This window comes from Polypterus senegalus, chromosome 1 (genome assembly GCF_016835505.1).
Source record: "Polypterus senegalus isolate Bchr_013 chromosome 1, ASM1683550v1, whole genome shotgun sequence".
Lineage (NCBI taxonomy): Eukaryota > Metazoa > Chordata > Cladistia > Polypteriformes > Polypteridae > Polypterus > Polypterus senegalus.
In genome coordinates, this window is record NC_053154.1 from 233,205,833 (window position 1) to 233,227,964 (window position 22,132).

Here is a 22,132-nt window from a genome sequence, read left to right on the forward strand (position 1 = left end):
GGTACACCACTCTTAACATTGGGAGGTTCTGATGAGGTTACTCGCACCATCACCCTCTGCTTTCTGTGTCTAAGCCAATTCTGCACCCATCTTAATGCATCACCCTGAATTCCCACTACAGTACTTTTAGTTTGATGCCCAACCTCTCATGTGGCACCTTATTAAATGCTTTCAGAAGTATTACTGTATATAAAGTTTTATATTTTGGTAGGATATTCTGTGAAAGACTAAATCTTGGTATACAATAATAACGTTCAACAGGAACAGTACATGAATGATGCAAAAATATGAACGAAAAACTTTTGGACTTATTAGCCAAGTTTCCATCCAGTTTTTTGTCGACGTTTTGTTATCGACAAACAGAATATACATAAAAAAAATGTGCGAAATTTGCTGTCTCCAGCCTGTTTCCATCCAACTGGCTTTTTATCGATAAAATGGTGTGCGTGATCACGTCATCCCCCCCAAAACGAACTGTCGCATAAGTTTTGTTGTATCGCGAAAAAAAATCTGCCCATGAGCCGTTTCCATACATAATTTTGTGTATGTCGCAAATTATCTACCTTTTGTTTTCCACATTACACCCCCTCCACTAAACAAAGAAACAAAAAAATGGAGAGATTATTTAGACATAATAATAATAATAATAATAATAATTTCATCATAATAACTATTCATGGTGGCTCTAAAATCGGTACTGACCCCTACTCTATTTTCTGTTTCTTTTTCCGGTTTCTTTGTGGTGGTGGCCTGCGCCACCTCCACCTACTCAAAGCTTCATGATGCTCCAACAATGATGGATGGATTAAAAGGAAGAAGTCTACATGACCATCATCATCATCAAGCCCTTCCGTGAGAATCCTAAATCCAAAGACGACTGTTTCATTTATGTTAGGTAGAATGCCCAGAGGGGACTGGGCGGTCTCATGGTCTGGAATCCCTACAGATTTTATTTTTTCTCCAGCCGTCTGGAGTTTTTGTTTTTCTGTCCCCTGGCCATTGAACCTTACTCTTATTCGATGTTAATGTTGATTTATTTTGTTTTATAATTGTGTCTTTCATTTTTCTATTCTTTAATATGTAAAGCACTTTGAGCTACTGTTTGTATGAAAATGTGCTATATAAATAAATGTTGTTGTTGTTGTAGACAGTTTTTTGAAATTTGCCAGCTTACTGTTATTTCAGTTTCACAAAAAATTGAAATTGTACATAATATCCGAAGACGACAGCAGAATGAAGCAATTGCTTGTCCGATAGCCCTAGAGCTCGAAGAAAGTACGCCAGTGCGACGAAACCCACGGGTATGGGAGAGATGACGAAATAAGACCTTTTGGGAGGAGGTGGTGGAGAGACACTTTACAGAAAATCTCTGGCTGCAACATTTTAGAATGACACGGCCAACGTTTGAGATGTTGTGTGGATTCATCAGTCCTGATGTTGCGCCATCACAGGTTGCCATCGACCACCGGTTCCAACCCAAAAGCGGATTGCCATCACCCTTTACAAGCTGGTAACCTGCGCCGAGTATAGAGTAATTGGAGAAACTTTCGGGGTTGGTAAAACTACCGTCCATCGATGTGTATATGCTGTGTGCACCGCAATTAAAGAAAAATTAATGTGGCGTTATATCAGACTTCCAACTGTAGCAGAGGCCAAAGAAATTGCATACAGCAATTCCTTGATGCATCATGTGCCACAGATTTACGGTGCGCTGGATGGCACGCATGTGCCTATTCTTCCCCCGACGGAAGGCTACCGCGATTACATTAATCGCAAAGGGTGGCCATCTATTGTTCTCCAGGCCTTGTTGATGACAGGTGCATGATACGAGACATTTGCGTTGGCACTCCTGGAAGTGCCCATGATGCAGCTGTGTTTGCAGCATCGGATCTGTACAGGTGAGCCTACCTTTCAACATCCCTTCTCTGTGCGATAACAACTGAATTAGTACTGTAACCTGCTTCCCTTAAGGTTTTTAATTAAAACTGAAATTTGAATTAATACAAAATAATGACGTTTAATAAAAAAAAAAAAACTAAAGTTAATATTAATGAGAGAATTTCTCATATATGCTAAAACATCTGCCATTTAAAAATAAGAAAAAAAAATGTTTAGATAATGAAACACACGGTTTATTAAATATTTTGACTGGCACAGTAAACTACCTTTGCGGTTTTTGTATTATTTAGACATCCTGAGAGACACCCCCAGGCTACAGTTGATGTGGAAGAAGTTCAGGTACCCCTTTTAGTAGCAGGAGACCCAGCCTATCCGCTACTGCATTGGCTCATCATGAGAAATAACGAGGCTCTTCATCAGACCATGCGAACCGCTCCGCCATTCTCGTTTTGATTGCACATGATGAAAATGTATCATGTGACACATTTTTTTGCGTTAAAGCCCTTTTTTTCCGATAAAAAATGTTTCCAATGTAGTTTTTGCTACATCTGAAGTATCGATATGGAATTTATGCACTAAAGTTAAACGGAAAAATATTATGTCGACATGTACAACATTTTATCGATAATTAGCATTTCCATCAGCTAAAATTTGAAGCGCTAGATATTTTTTCGCAAAAACTCCTTGGATGGAAACCTGGCTATTGATAAAACATTCTGTTATTTAATTAAATTTAGTTCCGTTGTGTGTATGAACATTATCAGTTTACTGTATAAGCATATGTATATCTGTAAATCCATTTCAGGACTCAAGAATGGTGGTGACCATATACTGTAAGCAATTGCAGACAACGGTTCGGAGGTGTCATTAAATAGTGTGCTAGTACATTTCAGGGCACATTTATACAAACACCTAACATTCACTCATACTGGGCCATATTAGAGCCACCAATAACCTGATGTGCATATTTTTTGGGATTTGGAATAAAAACTCATTCAGACACATACAGGATCCACACAGACAGCGACTAGATAAGGACTGAAACTTGACACTCTAAAGCTGTAAATCAGCAGTGCTAAAGACAGTGCCTACATGTTGGCAAAGGCTCAGACACATGTTATCATACCCATTTAATCCAATTCACTATTGACAGTGTCTGAAATCAATTCAGGCAGCACAGGATGTAAGGCAGGTAACATCCAGGACAGGGTCCCTGTCCATTACAGGGTACTCTTTGGTTAACACCCATACTCACTTCACACTATTGGCATTTTATTTACCTACTAGCCATATGCGGCCAACTACGTTGCGCGTGTTAAAGTTGTCTGTGAACGGCTCCCTATTTAAACGCGGCTGCCAGTCGTAAACTGGGCCCTTCATCGCACAGCATTATGATTTTTTTATGTGAGAAAAAAAATTACAAAAGAAAACCCTTGGACATTGATTCGATAGGAACGGCCTACTCGGAATCACTGTCTGAATAGTAATTATGTGGTGGTGTGGGAGCATTTCTGCTTCTGTCCGTTTACAGTCCGTTCGTTTTCACGACGCTATCGTTTCCTCTCACGATGTCTTCTCAACCTTTCTCCAATCTCGCAGGTTGCTTTGTCAATCCAAAGAGTAAGGCGATATACACGGAGCAATGGTTATAAAAGGGGGACACATAGGTATCCAGGCTCTTTAAAGCATAAATAGGGATCACTTCACTGACATGTGAGCAAGCCACGGTACAACTGTGAGACGCACAGCACTCGTCGGCTGCAACGTAACAATAATAATTTCCGGAACGTGCTGTTACGTTGTCATTCATTTTACCCACTGTCTTTCTTTCATCCATATGTTACGTAGGCACGTACCTTTTATCTTCGGCAATCTTATTCTCTAACCAGGCCTCAGGAGCTAACCAGCGTAACACTGTCCACCACCCCTTTCGTTATTCCTGCACATTGTTGACATCCATGAGTAACAACAACGTACTAAACTGGAAGGTGGTCTACGCATTTGTGTGGAATTTGTGGAAAAACAAAGATCAAGATCTAAATGAAGATCTCTTTAGTTATTATAATTTAAAGCACAACAATTTGTTTAATTTGAATGTCTGTGTTTTGAGGTGTGACTGGAGTACTACAGTCTTCAGTAGTATAAGCCTGGAGGAGATTCTTAATGCAATGCCTATGTTTTAGCTGTCTCTATGCTGCCATCTAGTGCTGCTGCTTCTAATTCATTCGCGAACAAACAAAGATCAAGATCCAAATGAAGACTGCTAGATCCTTAAATGTCTCCCATAAAGGCACAATTGCATTGAAAATAAGAAAAAAAGTAAAGGAAAACTCTTCTATTTTCACAAGTTTCCTTATATTATTTACATGAAGCGCCCTATCTAGGTGTGGTTCCAGCACTGCACCTAACACTGCAGGGTAGGCTCTGGACCCCATGATGTTGAAACATACTATGAGATTTTGATAATAGAAGGATAGATAAAGCTCAGGGAAAACTCCCCAAAAGGGTGCATAAGTAAGAAAGGGGAGACGCATGATCCAAATATGTGAAAAATGAAACTAATTAGCAATAAATAGAAACATTCTTCTGACCTCCAAGGAACATTGTTCACATGAATCATCTTAAAAAATGATGTAAATATTTTTAAAAAACCAAAAACTTTTCATTTAAAGTCAATGGATCTATAAGACAAAAATATGCAGGCAAAAGCTATACAGAAATATAACACATTTTATTCTCCACTCTGAAAACAAAATTGTAGTACAAAAGCTGATAAACAAGTCATTGCCACAGTGCACATGAAACATTCCATCCACAATTTATTTCCAAATCATTTTTACAAAAAAATACCACCAAAACAAGCACACAGCTGGAAGAAATAAACTAATGCATATAGTATGTGTGAACCTTATTTTCACACACATTGACATTTCAATCATTGGACACGAGTCTGACATGCAGCTTACATATTCTTGTTTTAGATGTTATTGGAATATGAGAATCATTCAATTTAGCCAAGTCAATGCATCTTTGCTCTTTTTCAAAAAGTGTTGCTCCCTCTTTGAAGTCCACAGAGAGCTCAAAAGAGGGAAAGCAGTTGAACGTGTCATGTGAGAGCTGCAAGTACATTAGTGACTCCCCCCACAACCCAACCACCACAACTACCAATTGGCATAATACTTGAAAAAAGGCCTCCTGCGGAGCCAGAGACACATTTTACAAAAGATTCTATTTTTAAGGTTCCTGTTTAACAGCTCAGACTAAACTTGCCAGGTTGTGAACTGGGAGAGGAGTCAGCAGAGTTCATAGAAGTGGTCCTGTGCAAAAAAGCATTGTGAGATCTGTTATAATTTAGTAGACATTTCTCACCTCAGCCCAAAAAGCAGGAATTACCCCCCACTGTGCATGACCAAGAATGAGAGGCCACTTTATCAGATGAAGTTAGAAATCCCACAGCTGGGATCTGAACTTTCGATCTTTAGAAGCTTAGGGTCAACAAATTAGTGAGCTAGTGCATTGACCTGTAAATTTTTTTCTCCTTAAATATTTATGCTATAATTGGATTCTAATAAGATTACCTCATCAGAGTAGCTGAAAAGAAACCTGAGATTTAATCTAATGTGAGCTAACCATGGAAAAATATTTACACTTCTTTTGTTTTTTTTAATATATGAAAATTGTCTCACTGAGAGCACAAGTTATAATCTGCCATATGATCTTAACGGGTACATATGGATCCTGCACACCAAAAATAAGGAGCAATTGCAATCAAATCCGTCTTAATATGGTTCATTTCAACAATTATTGATTGCTGTGACACTGTTAATGAAATGCAGGAAAAAGTTAACCAAAAGGTAATAAAAATAACAAAAGAGCGTAATAATGTGCAGGGTGTAAATAGTTAAATTAGATTAGATTAAACTGATTGTCACTAATTGACACACACTGTAACATTTTACTATATTAATTCATAATTTATCAGTGATTAGAAATCTGAAGCTAAAGATTTATTTAGTAGAGGTGCTCTCACTGTAGTATGCTGTGTCACAGTATGCCTGATTTATTGTCTTCTTATTCTTTCTTTCTTTCTTCCTTTCCAAAGTAAGCACATGCTAACCTAAATTGGTATTATGTGGGAGTGAATGAAAGGAAAAACAAAACATATATGCTATTTTTATTTAAGCCATAACATTGCCTTAACAAAATAAAATAAAAGGATTCAGACAAGTACAAAACAAGAATTACAGTACACCATAAGTTATTTTAATATCCTGTAGTGTTGCATACTTGCAATGAATTCCCCTGGCTATTATTAAGGTTCTGTGTTTGTGTGCTAGTGTCAAGTTGTTTCGAGTGACTACATACTCTAAATTATGTATTACTATTACGTTACAGCTTTGAGGTACTAAACATTGCTTGAAATGAACAACGATAAAGCTATAATTTCATTTTCTTTGGCAGACAATTAAATATATTTATGAGGTGAAGTTTTATAGGCTTAATATTTTGATAAGCACAAACTAAAAGCATGGCTAATTGCTGCACAGTGAATGCAAACACGTTCACATCTACATTTTAGGAGTGGATGTATTCAGTTTTAAATATAGTTCTGTTCAGATGATAACAATATAAAATACATTGCAGGCTCAGAGTCGCACACACGTTTTTCTCATAATATTCAAAACTATACATGCTTATTTGCATTACATTTAAAAGTGAATATTGACATTTTGTTAGACACTTGTCTTCCAACTGTTTTCCAAACCTTCTCTTCCATTATATGTCAATGTCCCATTGCCAGCTACTTTATATATAAGGCATGGATGGATGGACTGCCAACCCACTACTGTACAGGGCACACTCACATCTATTCACTTATATCTAAATAATTTAGAATCCCAAAAAAATATAACCTGTACATCTTTGGGATGCTCAGGAAAACTGGTGTGCCCAGTGAAAACCCTGGAGACTAAAGCAAAATTCAAATCTGGTTCCCTTGACTTGTGAGACAGCCACACATTCCACCATGCCATCTTCAAAATGAGAATTACATATTCTACAAAAATGATTCATGATAATTTAAAATGATCAGTATGCATATTAAATAAAAAAACATATGCTTCCTGCCCATGTACTCGGACCTCCTAATATTATTACTTGGCCAGGACACATCTTTCACTTTTGCGTTTGTATATCGATGGCATTCATCACCCACTTTTCTTGATGGATTTATTCTTTTTTTTTTCAAGCTTCACTGACAGCACTGAAGGAATACCTTTTACAAGTTCTGGATGTGGTTACAGTTAGGATTTTAGACTGGACCACGTTAGCTTCACTTGCATTTTTAATCTTGAGTCACTACATTGTGGCTATTTTGCTGTGATTCTGGTTTGTTATCCAGTTAAATAAAATGTACATTTCCCTAACTTTACTTTTAAATTGATGAAAACAATTATATCTGTTGTGGACTATGCCCGGCAGTTGTCATATAGACTGGGGATTGGAACACTTCCGGGTCAGGATATATAAAAGGACTGTGAGAGCTACCAGACAGCGAGCTGAGCTGGGTGGTAGGAGGGCAACACATCTGGGAGTAGAGGATTGATTTATTGTGATTTGTTATTGGTTATTTATGAATAGTGTGGAGTGGAGGGTGCATGGTGCACGTAATTCTTATAAAAAGAATAATTGTAGCACTTTTACCTGGTGTCTGGCGTGGTACCTGAGGGTTCAAGGGAGCCATAGCGCCCCCAACTGCTACACTGGTGTAGTCGGCAGGATGCTCTGGCCGTCGATTTGGCAGCGGACCTGTTTTACAAATATTGTGTATGCAGACAACCCTAAGAAGGTCCTGCTCGAACGCACGGAGGTGAAAACGCTACCCTCTACAGAGAGTGCGGCAACAAGAGGCCTCCTTCAACATCGATACTTGATGGGTAAAAAATCTGGGAAGAAGAATGAGGATCACCCAAGAAAACAGGCCCTAGATGATGGCGTGAGTACGTGGACCTACCTGACGGGAAACGAGGAAGACCGGGCAATGATTGAAGCCGAAAGGGCACGTGCGTTACGGCAGCGGGATGGCTGCCGGAAATCGGACACGCCGGACTTCCTGAATGGACTGAGAAAACATAGTCAAGGTTCTGAGGTATGTGCCGGAAAAACGCCCGAAGCACCAGGAATGTATTATTCCTATTTTTCAGAGGCCTGTCTTTTCACTTCTGACGACAAGTCGGAGGAATACTTCCCACCTAGGCAAGATGGCCGCAATGATAAAGAGGCTAGCCCATCTAGGTGTCGAAAACTAGGGATCCTATTCGACGAAAAGGGTCATGTGACCTATCCCGGAGCAGGCTGGGAGCACCTAAAGGACGACAGTCAATCATATGACCATGAGGGTCGCCTTCCATTCGCCAAAAGTGGGCACGTGATTTCCCCAGACGGATTATGGGAAGGAGAAGGTTGACAACAGTACAGAGGTGAGGTCAGCGTTTCCTCGATGGAATCGAGCTCCCTGAAAGGGAAGGGGGAGGCCGGCGAAGCAGCGCCAGCCGTAATTAAAATTAATGAGGGACGGGACATGACTGAACGGTCTGCCAATAAGATAAAAAAGGCGGATCGCAGTCGGCCATTGGCGCCACCCCGGCCCTCTAAACTAAGAAACTCCAAATCCCAAGAGCCTTTGCAAGACCCAGCAGAACACGTGCCTGGAGAGGACGTGTTTACTGGCTCCCGGCCGGCAGGTTAGGAGAAGGCGGAAGCAAAATTACCTCCGGCCGAATGAAATAACATTTTTGAACTGCAGGATCTCGAGAAGTACCTTGAGCCTGTATACAGTTTCTTTCAGGGCTTACAAGAGCTGAAGGATCGAGTGGAAGAGCTGGAAGCAATAGCCGAGGCGCCATTGAAGGAGTTATTGAAATATCTACGGCGACTGGGTCGAGAAGCTCCAGTGCGGGAACACAGGTGAGTCCGGCCCGTATCGTACAGTATAAAGGGACACAGTGCGAACCGGCACCGCGGTTAATAAGTAGCAGGTGTCAAAGCACAGTGTGCCTGACAAGAGAGTATGGTGTGATGACAGACTGGGCGGGGGAAGCACCGATCAAACCAGTACTGCTGAAAAGTGCTGTTACCCGGAGCGATGCGGGGCTGATGACAATGGCGCCTCCTAAGAAGCAAAGGGCGTGCAAACAGCAAAGGGGCTCTCTTTTCCTAATAGAGAGACTAGAGCTGTGCACCGGCCCCAGAGAAAAAAGGAGATCCCAAAAATAAAACGAAGGTCTCCTGACAGGTTTGAAAACGAGAGGGCGGCTGATGAACCCGTCTCAGCGGAGAGATGGAAGCATTGTAGACTATGCCCGGCAGTTTATCCCGGCCAAGTCCCCCAAGCCGCCAGATGGAGCCCTCCCTGCAGTATGTAGGTGCCCCAAAGACCAGCAGGGAGTCATGGACTTTCCATTTTTTATACAAGACCCTGCTGGATACCACAGGGGCCGCAAGAGGGGGGAGGACTGAAGACTTCTCCGTGCCCTATAACCCGGAAGTGTGTCAGAGGAAGAGCAACGTGCTTTCGGGGTGAGAAGAAAAGGACTTTTACCTGACCCGGAAGTGATTGAGAGTCACATGGACTGGGGATTGGAACACTTCCAGGTCAGGATATATAAAAGGACTGTGAGAGCTCCCAGACGGCGAGCTGAGCTGGGTGGTAGGAGGGCAATGAGTCTGGGAGTGGAGGATTGATTTATTGTGATTTGTTATTGGTTATTTATGAATAGTGTGGAGTGGAGGGTGCTTGGTGCACGTAATTCTTATAATAAAAAGAATAATTGTAGCACTTTTACCTGGTGTCTGGCGTGGTACCTGAGGGTTCAAGGGAGCACTAGCGCCCCCTACTGCTACACTGTTTATTTTTTTCCATTTCAATAAATTTTGACGAATCTTTCCAAATTCCCATAGGGAGAACTTCCTGTATCAAATGAAAGCCATTACTTTACTTTACATAAAGAATGATGCTGTGAGGAACATAAAAAACATCACATCTAATTTTAAATCAATCATTTTAGATTTTGAGTTGCACAATAATGCTGTTCATGTGATTTTATTATGAGATAACAAAATAACATAATAAAACATCCATTATCCAACCCGCTATATCCTAACAACAGGGTCACGGAGGTCTGCTGGAGCCAATCCCAGCCAACACAGGGCACAAGGAAGGAAACAAACCACGGGCAGGGCACCAGCCCACCACAGGGTGCACACACACACACACACACACACTAGGGACAATTTAGAATCACCAATGCACCTAACCTGCATGTCTTTGGACTGTGGGAGGAAACCCACGCAGACATGGGGAGAACATGCAAACTCCACGCAGGGAGGACCCAGGAAGCTAACCCGTGTCTCCTGACTGCGAGGCAGCAGCGCTACCCACTGCGCCACCGTGAAGCCAATAATAAAACAATATTTCAAAATTTAGTCATACTCAATGTTTAAAGGTTCTCTACATGCTCGTATTGTGCACCCCATTTATATGTTTTAGAAATTGCGGTAATGCAGCTAAAACTTTACATATGTGCAAATTACCGAATGTGTCTATGAACACCTCATAAATTCAACAGCGATTAAAACTAAAATGATTCCTGGCACACCTATTTCTTTTTAAATGCAATGATGTAAAACAGTTGAGGTGGTTTTTTAAATTGAAGGTGATCTCTTTGAGTTGCTACTCTACCACTGCTGGAATTCCTATATGTGCTGCATGAATGCTGATTACATAATTTTATACATAATATTTGTGTAGACTAGCGAGAATTGTTAAAACAATGTTTTAGGTTTTAGCAGTAGATCATTTAATGCAGGAGTTACCACTACACTGTTATATAAGACCCAGGGTTAGGGTCCAATAATACTTCAAGTATGCATTCTTTTTAATCTTTTTATTGTTTTTTTATGTTTCTGAACTACTGTTATTCTATATTTCATTTTTTACTTACTGCATATTTTGTTTAGATTATTGATTTATGATATTATTTGCTCCTTTTATTTTTTGTAGTAGTAGTCAGTAAATAATTTTATGAACGATGACCAATAAAAAAAGGATGTGATCAATAATAGGCAGAGGTTGATACTGGAAGTCAGATAGAAAGTCTACAAAGTCAAATTGTTAATTATAAATCAACTCAGAAGTACAGAGCTAGTTTCTATTGCCAGAAGTTGCCAAAAAAATAGGAATTGAAAAACTGCCAATTAAATCAATCTCAGATAAGCATGGAATGCATGTGGTTACCTTTATAGTCGTATCGATGGTGTCAACTGTACCACACTACTGGTGTGTCATAGGAAAGACTGCCATGGAAGTGACACTGCAACATTTATGAAAATGGTGCTAAAATTGGCAGTTAATGATTATAAGCTTTTCAGAGAAACCTGTAATCACAAAATAAGCTGCATCATTGAATTCCTTGTGTCCAAAAACTTCTATCTAGAAGTCAAACTGAATTTTGTCTAGGTTAGAAGGATAAAAAAAATCATAAAATGTGCCATCATAACAGTTATATGTCTTATGCAGTACATATTGAACACAGGGGGTAAAGCCTGCTAATGTTGCAGCTGGGAGACTGAAGCCTTCAGCCTTCTACCTCTCATTTTGAATTTTGTAAGTGATGTTGTTTTTTGTTTTTCCAATTCAATTCATTTCACTTTATTATTGTATAGTGCTCTTCACTGAGTAGTTGTTCTGGTTCTTGCAAACAGTTATGCTACAAGAGGTGAGCCTCCAAAATCTTGCTTCAGGTTTAAATAGGGGCCTAAAATATGAAAATCAGCCTTTCGCCAAGCCCAAAGCAGCCATTGGTCTACACATACGTGACAGATAAAAGGCTTCTAATTACTGAAAAACTAATAACACATCAAAAGCAGAAGGAAAACCATGAAATCTTGACCCCTCAATAACAAAGAAGGATTAAAAAAAAAGATATACCCATACAGTAAACAAAATCAGTCCATAATCCAGAAATTCAATCCAAAAAAGCCAAGCCAGACTTCATAACCAGAATATCAAAAATTAATAATAATTTAAAGATAGCCAAAAAACAGGAAAATATACAAGTATCAATGATCCCCCAAGGAACACTAAAGTTCAGCCTTGGGGTGATCCTTCAGTTGTGATGTCCTTGGGGGCTTTGCACTTGTGGTTCTACCCACAAAGCACATAAAAAATATTACTGAAAAATACAATAAAATTTAATTACATAATAAATAGTATAGATTGAAAAATAAAAACAGAAAATAACATAATAATTACACAAACATGAAATAAGAAGAAAATAAACTAGAGCCAAAGGTAGGAGCCTGGCTATACAGTAACCCCTTGTTTATTGCGGTTAATCCGTTCCAGACTCTACCGCGATAAATGAATTTTCGTGAAGTAGGATTCTTTATTTATAAATCTAATATTTTCACATTTAGAGCATAGAAAACCTGTTTCCGACCTTCTAGATATGTTTTTTAACAGTATTAGAGCACTCTAGACATGAAATAACACCCTTTAGTCAAAAGTTTAAACTGTGCTCCATGACAAGACAGAGATGAAAGTCTTTCTCACAATTAAAAGAATGCAAACATATCTTATCTTCAAAGGAGTGCGCATCGGGAACAGAGAATGTCAGAGAGAGAGAGAAAAGTAAACAATCAAAAATCAATACGTGCTGTTGGACTTTTAACACTAGAATTACCAGAGCCTACGAAAAAACTCGTAATTCCGTCCCACCTTAAAAAAACTCGTAATTCCAGAGTGATGGGGTGGGGGAATCCCACCTTAAATCGCTTCTTAAAATCGTTCACAGCTCTCCACCAGCGTCTTTATGTGAAAACAGCATTGTCAGAGTGATGGGGGGGTGGGGGGAATCGTGAAAACGACTGAGAGAATGGAACCGAACTGGCAAGATCGGGGAAAAAAAACGCGGTCACTGATTACAAACCGCAAGATGAATGAAAGAGACAATATATGTAAAAACATCATCGCGCTAATGCAATATTATTTGAAAACGAACAGCGTCAGATCGGGTTTGAATACACGCTGACGCTGTTACAGAAGGAGTCAGCTTATTCAGTGCAGCAGTTTCAACGCACAGTACATGCAATATGATTTGAAAACGAACAGCGTCAGATCGGGTTTGAATATGCGCCCGATCTGACGCTGTTCTTTTTCAAATAATATTGCATTAGCGCGATGATGTTTTTACATATATTGTCTCTTTCATTCATCTTGTGGTTTGTAATCAGTGACCGCGTGTTTTTTCCCCCGATCTTGCCAGTTCGCACATGTTGCTGTATGGTGTTGTTTCTTTTGTACTCCAGGACATGCAGAGGACAGAATAGTACAGAGCAGTAAGTTCAGCGCTATATGCAATCAGACAGACAAACAGGCAGAGAAGGCACTAGATATATAAATAAACAGGGAAGGCACTGTATAATAGATATATAAAAAACAGCTAAGGGGATAGATATATAGATAGGTAGGAAGGAAAGGCACTATATGATAGGCAGACAGGGAAGCTACAATATAATAATAAAATTACTGTTATTACTATGTAGATAGACAGGGAGTTCAGCGTCGCAGCGTGTATTCAAACCCGATCTGACGCTGTTCGTTTTCAAATAATATTGCATGTACTTAACTATTTTAGAATAAAAACATACATTTGATTTCAGTCTTTTTTTTATTCAGTTCCATTCTCTCAGTCGCGTTCACGAAAAATCTGACAATGCTGTTTTCACATAAAGATGCGCTATAACTCAAATGTGATTTATTTGGAGACGCGCTATACTCGAATGTGATTTATTTGGAGATGCGCTATACTCGAATGTTATTTATATAGGGAAGAAAGTACAATGTCAGGTGCTCATTTAGTGTAATAGGAACCATAGCACAGAGAGATGTGTACACTGCAACAAGTACACATGTCGTGAATGTAGGAAGGGTGTGTGGAAATTGTTAATATTTGAATGTGCTGATTTTATATAGCACGGATCGAAATCAGCAGTTCTTAGCATTGCACCACGCAAGCTGTCGTATCAACCGCCTACTGTAACTTGCTTTATTTTTTCTTCACTTATAGTCTAGAATAAAAGTGCACTTGTTTTTTATTCTTGTACACCAACATATGTTCCTGTGTTTGAGCGACACGGGCATGCTCAAAAAAATAGACGTGTAATGCCATGAAAAGTGCACGCAGGCACTTCAGTTCGCAAGCATTGGTACGAGAATGCAGTCACAAGTACGCTGCAGAGCTACAGCGCATCTTTATGTGAAAACAGCATTCTCAGATGGGGGGTAGGGAAGGATCCTGAACACGACTGAGACTGAGAATGAAAAGTGAATAAAAAAAAACTAACCTTTACAAGTATCATAAATTACTGGCCGTTACACACTGAAATCAAATGTGTGTTTTTATTCTAAAATAGTAAGAATAAGAGCAGTTTACTTGTCAAAACTGAACCATGTGGGATCAAACTCATGACCTTTTGGATACTAGTCAGCGGCTAATACCATTATGCTACCGTGGCAGCTGTAGTACGTACGTGTCAATATGGCATGCTAAGGTGGCTTTTTTCTGCAGTTATATTTTTGAATAAAAGCATACTTGTTCTATTATATTTGTACCTTTTGTGGAAGTGTTTGATATTTGGACTTCAGGCTTCATACATTATATAGTTTATGCTTACATTTTGTCATTTACTACTACAATATGAAAAACGTTTCTGTTTTAATAATGTGTTTACACAGATTACTGTAGAAACGGAACACACGTGAAATGCGTGTGTTCCAAATAATGATCTATTATTTCCACTCTAAAACTCCACTTCACTCCCAGATAATCAATCAAGGCATGAGCTGGGAGAAGTTTGTGCCCGTTCTAAGTCGGTGGGGGGATGGAATAGCTGGCTGCTTGCAGCCTGATTTTTATCAGCACATTTAGATGACAAAAGACGCTGGTGGAGAGCCGTGAACGATTTTAAGAAGCGATTTAAGGATGGACGGAATTACGAGTTTTTTCGTAGGCTCTGGTAATTCTAGTGTTAAGTATGCGAAGCACCACGATAAAGCGGCCGCAAGGAAGGGGCAATGTGAATGTAGTCTTTCAGCATTTTTTAGAAGAGTGTCCATTTCCTCTAGGCAAACAGCCTCTGTGCAAACAGCCCCTCTGCTCACACCCTCCGGCCAGGAGCAGAGAATGTCAGAGAGAGTGAGAGAGACAGAGAAAAGCAAACAATCAAAAATCAATAGGTGCTGTTAGAGCTTTTAAGTATGTGAAGCACCGCGCTGGAAGCATAGCATATATCATTGAGGAGTTTTATTTAATATGTAATACGTGCTCTGATTGGGTAGCTTCTCAGCCATCCGCCAATAGCGTCCCTTGTATGAAATCAACTGGGCAAACCAACTGAGGAAGCATGTACCATAAAATAAAAGACCCATTGTCTGCAGAAATCCACGAACCAGTGAAAAATCTGTGATGTATATTTAGATATGCTTACATTTAAAATCCGCGATGGAGTGAAGCCGCGAAAGTCGAAGAGCAATATAGAGAGGGATCACTGTAACTTAAAACACTGCAGGCTCAGATCACGGTAACAATTTCACATGTAAGATGCAATTACCACTTTACAAATTACTAATTTCATAATGAGTACACATAAAGACATACATTTATTTAAACACAAAGTAAAACAAAGTAGGTCAGAACTGATTAACATAAATGTATCTCTATTATATAAGAAAATCTTGGGATGAGACAAGACTTGTTCAGTGAGATGAGATGTGACCTTCTCAGAAAGACACTTTCACATTGCGTGAGACAAGACTTTCTGCCAAGAGATTTAGCCACGCCCGGGGCTGGAAAAAGATAAAGATTAGATGACAAATTAGAACGTTGTAAAGAATTCAAAAACAAGCGAGATACACATGCAGAACAGGTTAGAGATAATGGAAGTAGGAAAATTTCAAAGTCTGAAAAAAATAATAGTAAAGATCGCATTAGCGCAAATAAAGGAAATTATTATTCGGTGAAATAATGAAACAGTGAAAAGAGATCAAATAGTGTTTCTTGTCAATGAAGAGGCGTATCCTCGAGAATTAAAAGATTTGTTGTTTGATGAAAGTGAAATCCATACACGCTATCACGCTTGGGTCACAGAGTTGCACAGATACACAGAAGATTTTAGAGACATTATTCAAACACTTCAAACAAACATAAGTCTCTTTCAGGAGTGAATCGAGCTCCATGTTTAGTCAGAGGGGACAGTTCCATCTCTCAATTAAAAGAATAGAAAATCTTACGATTCATAGGGGTGCACCTTGGGAGCAGGACCCCCAACAGGAGTAGAGGATGTCTGGGGGAGAAGAGAGACAAGGCAGTGAGACAAAAGGACAGCTGCTGTACAGGCTTTTAAACGTTCGAAGCGCCGCACGAGATGCAGATCACGTGGTATGGCAGCAGCAGCAAGCCAGCAGCTGATTGAGCAAAGAGGAGGTAAAAAAAAACCTATTTGTTTTCCATTGTATCAACGTTTAAAATGGGTTTCGGAGGAGCGACCGGATCTCCTTAGGGTTCATTTGGCCCCCCTCTTCACAAAAGAGCAGGCTGGGGTTTGGCGAGTGAAGTGAGCAGGGGGCAACTTTTGCTTAGTTTATAGGTTTACATTTTTAGATTATTTATACTTTGGAAAAGACTATAAAGAGTCATGTCTTAATATTTCCTCAGATATGTTTTTGGAACATAGCCTGCTTTCCATGCAGGATGGAAACCCGGTAGTGTTTGTCAACCTTTGTGGCTTCAGGAACTATTGTAACCTTTTTACATTCACTCTTGACTTGCATGCAGCAATCGAAGAGCCTTCAGGGATGAAATAACTGCAAGTGGAAAAAATAAGTGTGGTTAAAGATGGCAAAAAATATTAACTCATCACTGTCACGTGCTTCAGTGGAAGGAATCGTTTCAGCACGTCTCAGTGACTGATGCTGCATTTTTTTTCCTAGTGTGCATGCAACCAATCCAAAGTCAGCAATAATCTTATAGAAGGCATGCGTGAAAGTTCTGCGCATGGCTGCTACAGTTCTGTAATGTCACACTGGCCTCGCAAAACATCATGGGGCACTTGGAAAAAATGTTCACCTCCACCAGCTGCACGGTGAATTTCCAGGAAAATATTCGGCAAGCATGTGAATGGCGAACACAGCATATTCTGAAAAAAACGACAATACTTTGGACGTGTATCTACATGACTTCATGTATTGCACTACTGCCACATGATTGGCTGATGAAATAATTTCATGGATCAGCAAATGTAGTGATGTTCCTAATAATTTACTTAATGAGTTTATGTATTAGGGTTATTTATCTTCTGCCCTGTCACCTAAAGATTGACTTTCAAGGGGTGCTGCCACTTGATGATGAAGCCAGGGAATTACCCCATTCATATAAAATGACAAGTTGTAACTATAACTTTGGTATTGGTAGCATTTGACGCCTAATTTTTACTTATGATTCCTGTTTGGGTTTCCTGATGTTAACTACCACTTCAATTATAAGATAGTTATACAGTTTACTACCTGTTGGTTTTGTTTGTTTAGGTTCTTGCTTACTGGGGAATGCCTACTTTTACTCATTTTTATGAATTGCCTTTTTGTATACCTTATTTTTAATTCTTTAATAACAAATTTTACATATTTAGGAAAATATTCAAGTAACTTTGTTTGTCTTGTGGGCCAGAAGGCTTTACAGATTTGTCCTCTTTCCTTTTTGATATTGGTATACATTTTTGAACATTAAAGAAGCCTGTGTAGGCCCGAAAGCCCACCTTTTTAGTTTGGGTTAATCAGTCTAGAATTAAGGGCTAGTTTGGACTTTTGTGTTGACTTTTTGAGGCCTGCTCCCACTTTTCGTGTTTCTTTTTGGTGGATGCCACTCTTTTACTTTTGAAAACACAAGAATCTGATCAGGATTTTTATTGATGTGATGTTTTAAACATTATGCTTATTTATAAGTTAAAGTTACTGTTCAAAAACTCTCCTAGATACAAAACAGTTTGAAACAGTACTGAATTGAAAGAAAAAATGTCTCACACTGGGTAGATCTGGAATACACACCTCTGCCTCACAACACTCTAGCAACACAATCAGAGTAAGAAAAGAATGAATGAATGAATGGGTGGATGATTTTTTATTGGGCAGTGGCATATCAGTAAGGCTGCAATCACAGCAATGAACATATATAGGTGGAACCTGACACACTACAGTTGGTTTAGCTGATAATGAAGCAGAGGAAATAAACGTTGTTTTTTGTAGTGAATGTAGTGACAAAAATACATGGACTTTACTCAAGTTAGCATCATAAACTAAATCAATCAGGCTCAATAAGTAAAGTCATTAATCGTATATTATGAGTAGAATAGCTCACAACATTGAGTTATCAGTTCATTTACTTTATTGCTGAAGGCATGTATATTTTTGATTAGTTCATTTTCAGTTTAAAGAGCATTCAGCCTGTCCTAGCTCATTGTCTTACTTTGAAAACCTTGATACTCTTCTGTGAGTGGAAATGAGTCTCAGATTTTATTATTCAAAAATCCCTATCATCATATTCCCCCCAGCTGGAAAAGTCTGGAAAAAAGTTTCTTTCCCATTTTTTTTATTAGCAGTTCCAACACTGACGGCATATGTGTCTTCATCTCATTTCAATTTATTTTCTTGATTCAAAGTAAGTTATCAGCCTTACTCATTTTTGGCACATTCGTAATGCTTTTGAGCATTTAATTTTGGCTAAGTGATTGATTCACCAAAGCACCTCTTTCCACCTTCTCATTTCAGTTCATTGAGTGTCATAGGCTAATGAAGGTCAGCCTCATCTAGTAACATTAAAGATAGACATCGCACTTTGGCAGTTTGCCACATTTTATATGTGACTGCAATATGTCTGAATTTAACAATGAAAATGCCCAAGGTGTGGGAAATTATCCTTCTAACAAGCAATTACAATCACAGTTATAAAATGAATGAATGAATAAATAAATATCTTTAGAAGAAGCCATCTATATCAGCATGAAAACTGGTCAAATTAAATCAGTATTTGAGGAAAACTTTATTTCATTAACCTCTTTTTATCAGCCATCATGTAATGTAACAAAAGAAAACACAAAGAAAGCATCCAGAGAGAGCCCTGCTCAAGACCAACTGGGCACTGATGTGGAAAGATGTTTTTTATTGCTTTAAAATATTTTTTAATTTCATTACAGTTGGAGTTGATTGGATGGCACGGTGGCACAGTCACAGTCCAAAGACATGCAGGTTAGGTGCATTGACGATTCTAAAATTGTCCCTAGTGTGTGCTTGGTGTGTGTGTTTGCCCCATCTTATATATCGGAATGTCTGACACCTTATATTCCAAATCGTAACCTCAGATCCTCAAATGAGTGTCTCCTTAGAATTCCAAGAACAAAACTTAAAAGAAGTGGTGAGGCGGCCTTCTGCTGCTATGCACCTAAAATCTGGAATAGCTTGCCAATAGGAATTCGCCAGGCTGATACAGTAGAGCACTTTAAAACACTGCTGAAAACACATTACTTTAACATGGCCTTTTATAACTTCATTTTAATCGTAATTTAACTTAATCCTGATACTCTGTATGTTCAATTCATCATAATAACTATTCATGGTGGCTCTAAAATCCGTACTGACCCCTACTCTCTTTTCTGTTTCTTTTTCCGGTTTCTTTGTGGTGGTGGCCTGTGCCACCATCACCTACTCAAAGCTTCATGATGCTCCAACAATGATGGACGGATTAAAAGGCAGAAGTCTACATGACCATCATCATCATCAAGCCCTTCCGTGAGAATCCTAAATCCAAAGAGGACTGTTTCATTTATGTTAGGTAGAATGCCCAGAGGGGACTGGACAGTCTAATGGTCTGGAATCCCTACAGATTTTATTTTTCTCCAACCCTCTGGAGTTTTTGTTTTTCTGTCCCCCGCCATTGAACCTTACTCTTATTCGATGTTAATTAATGTTGATTTATTTTGTTTTATAATTGTGTCTTTCATTTTTCTATTCTTTAATATGTAAAGCACTTTGAGCTACTGTTTGTATGAAAATGTGCTATATAAATAAATGTTGTTGTTGTTGTTGTGCGTGTGTGTGTGCCCTGTGGTGGGCTAGCATCCTGCCCGGGGTTTGTTTCTGCCTTGCGCCCTGTGCTGGCAGGGATTTGCTCCAGCCAGACCCCTGTGACCCTGTGTTAGGGTATAACAGGTTGGACAATGACTGACTGACTGACTGGAGGTGGTTAGATAGATAGATGAAAAGTACACCCCAGCGTATGTTTTTCTTCTTTTTAACATAGGCAGAGATGTCAAGATATGATATTCATTTAAGCAGAATCTTTAGATAAAGGTGATGAAAAAAAGAAAAAGAAAATTTGAATTTGCAATTAGTGTATTTATTTAACCAAAAATGAACAGGTATGCAGTTGCCATCATGTGAAAAAAATTATGTACACCCTTGGCTCTAATAGCTGACTTTGTCCCCCTTTTGCAGAAACAACCTCAAGAAGGCCTTTCTTATAACTGAGTTTTCCTCACTCCACTGTGCAGAATTCTTTCAGCTACATGATGATTGAGGGGTGACTTGTGTGGGAACCTGTTTCAAATCCCCTCTATTGCATTTCAATGTGGATTCATATCCAGGGTTTCACTTGGCTATTTTTTATCCTCCATTTCTTTATTTGCAGGCATTCCTTGGTGGATTTACTGAGTCATTGTCATGTTGCAGGGTCCATGTCCACATTCAGTTAAGTTTCAGTCTTCTGACAGATGGTCTCACATTACTCTAAAGCAACCTCTGATACAATGAAGAATTCATAGTGGATTTTATGATGGTGATGTACCCAGGCCCTGATGCATCAAAGCAGCCCCAAAACGTTTCCACCACCTTTGCTTTACAGCTAGTGTCAGGTTCTTCTGGTCAAACGTTGCCTTTGGCTTTCAGAAAACATATCTTTTTTGTACTTTAGCCAAATAATTCTAAATTTGCCACATCTGTCCAGAGTAGATTGTTTTAGAAGTCCAAGTTTTTGATTAGGTGCTCACAAGCAAACTTTAGTCTTACCCTGACGTGTTTTATGGTCAGCAATGGTTTCCTGCTGGCACATCTCCCACATCGATCTAATTTGTGCTGTCTTTTTCTAATGGTAGATTTGTATTTAACAGTGGCAAGAGCTACCTGAAATGGTTTATTTTCAATTATTTGAAGATCTTTTTAAATCACTTTCCAGACTCAGAGGCATCTCTAATCTTCTTTCTGAAGACCATAGAGAGCTCTTTCCATCTAAACAACAACAAAGAGCAAACCAGAGTAAATATATGGGGTTTAAATAAGGCAATTTCAGGCAAGATCCTCTCTAATGATGTTCTAATCATTTGTACTTGATTTGGTGCATCTGATTCTAATTTTAGGTATTTGAGGTGGTGATAACATGTAAAGGTGTACTTGCTTTTTCCACATGCAACATTTACTTTTGTGTTTATTTAAATTATACAGTGGAGTGCAGAATGTAAATGAAACATGATGTTTATTACATATTATATCCTTTATCTATTGTACAGATAATGTTTAAATGAAGATTAAATATTGGTATGTCCATCTATTTTAAAAAAAGAAAAAGAGTTTAAGGGGTGTACTTACTTTTTCACAAGATGGTAATTTTAATTACTCACAAGTAAAAGGAGCATTTACTCCTTTCTATAATAGCCTAATACCCAGACAGTCCATTAAATACTCCAGGCATACTGCAGTACTGTAGGCACAAAAAAATCCATATTGCTTCAAGGCATAACTCCAGACTCTTGTTTGAAGGTTGGAGCAGCAAAAGACATTTCTACAGTTTGGTATTCCACAAAAGTGTGCAGAGAAGCTCTTTGTTGCTATTTATTCAATCGAGAGTTTGAATAGTGGAGTGATTAATATATAAAAAGCAAGTCAGCCTGAGTATCTTGCACTTTGACTTGTGATTCCTCAAGAGGGTTAGAGAAGCAACTCATTCTCCACTCTAAGCTACCAAGATTTTATATTTTTTGTGCACTATGTAACATTTTCATATGTGTTGGACATTGGGTGATCTAAATCTTATAAGCATTAGTCCGTTTTTGACATCCTTTGTGTGTAATATTT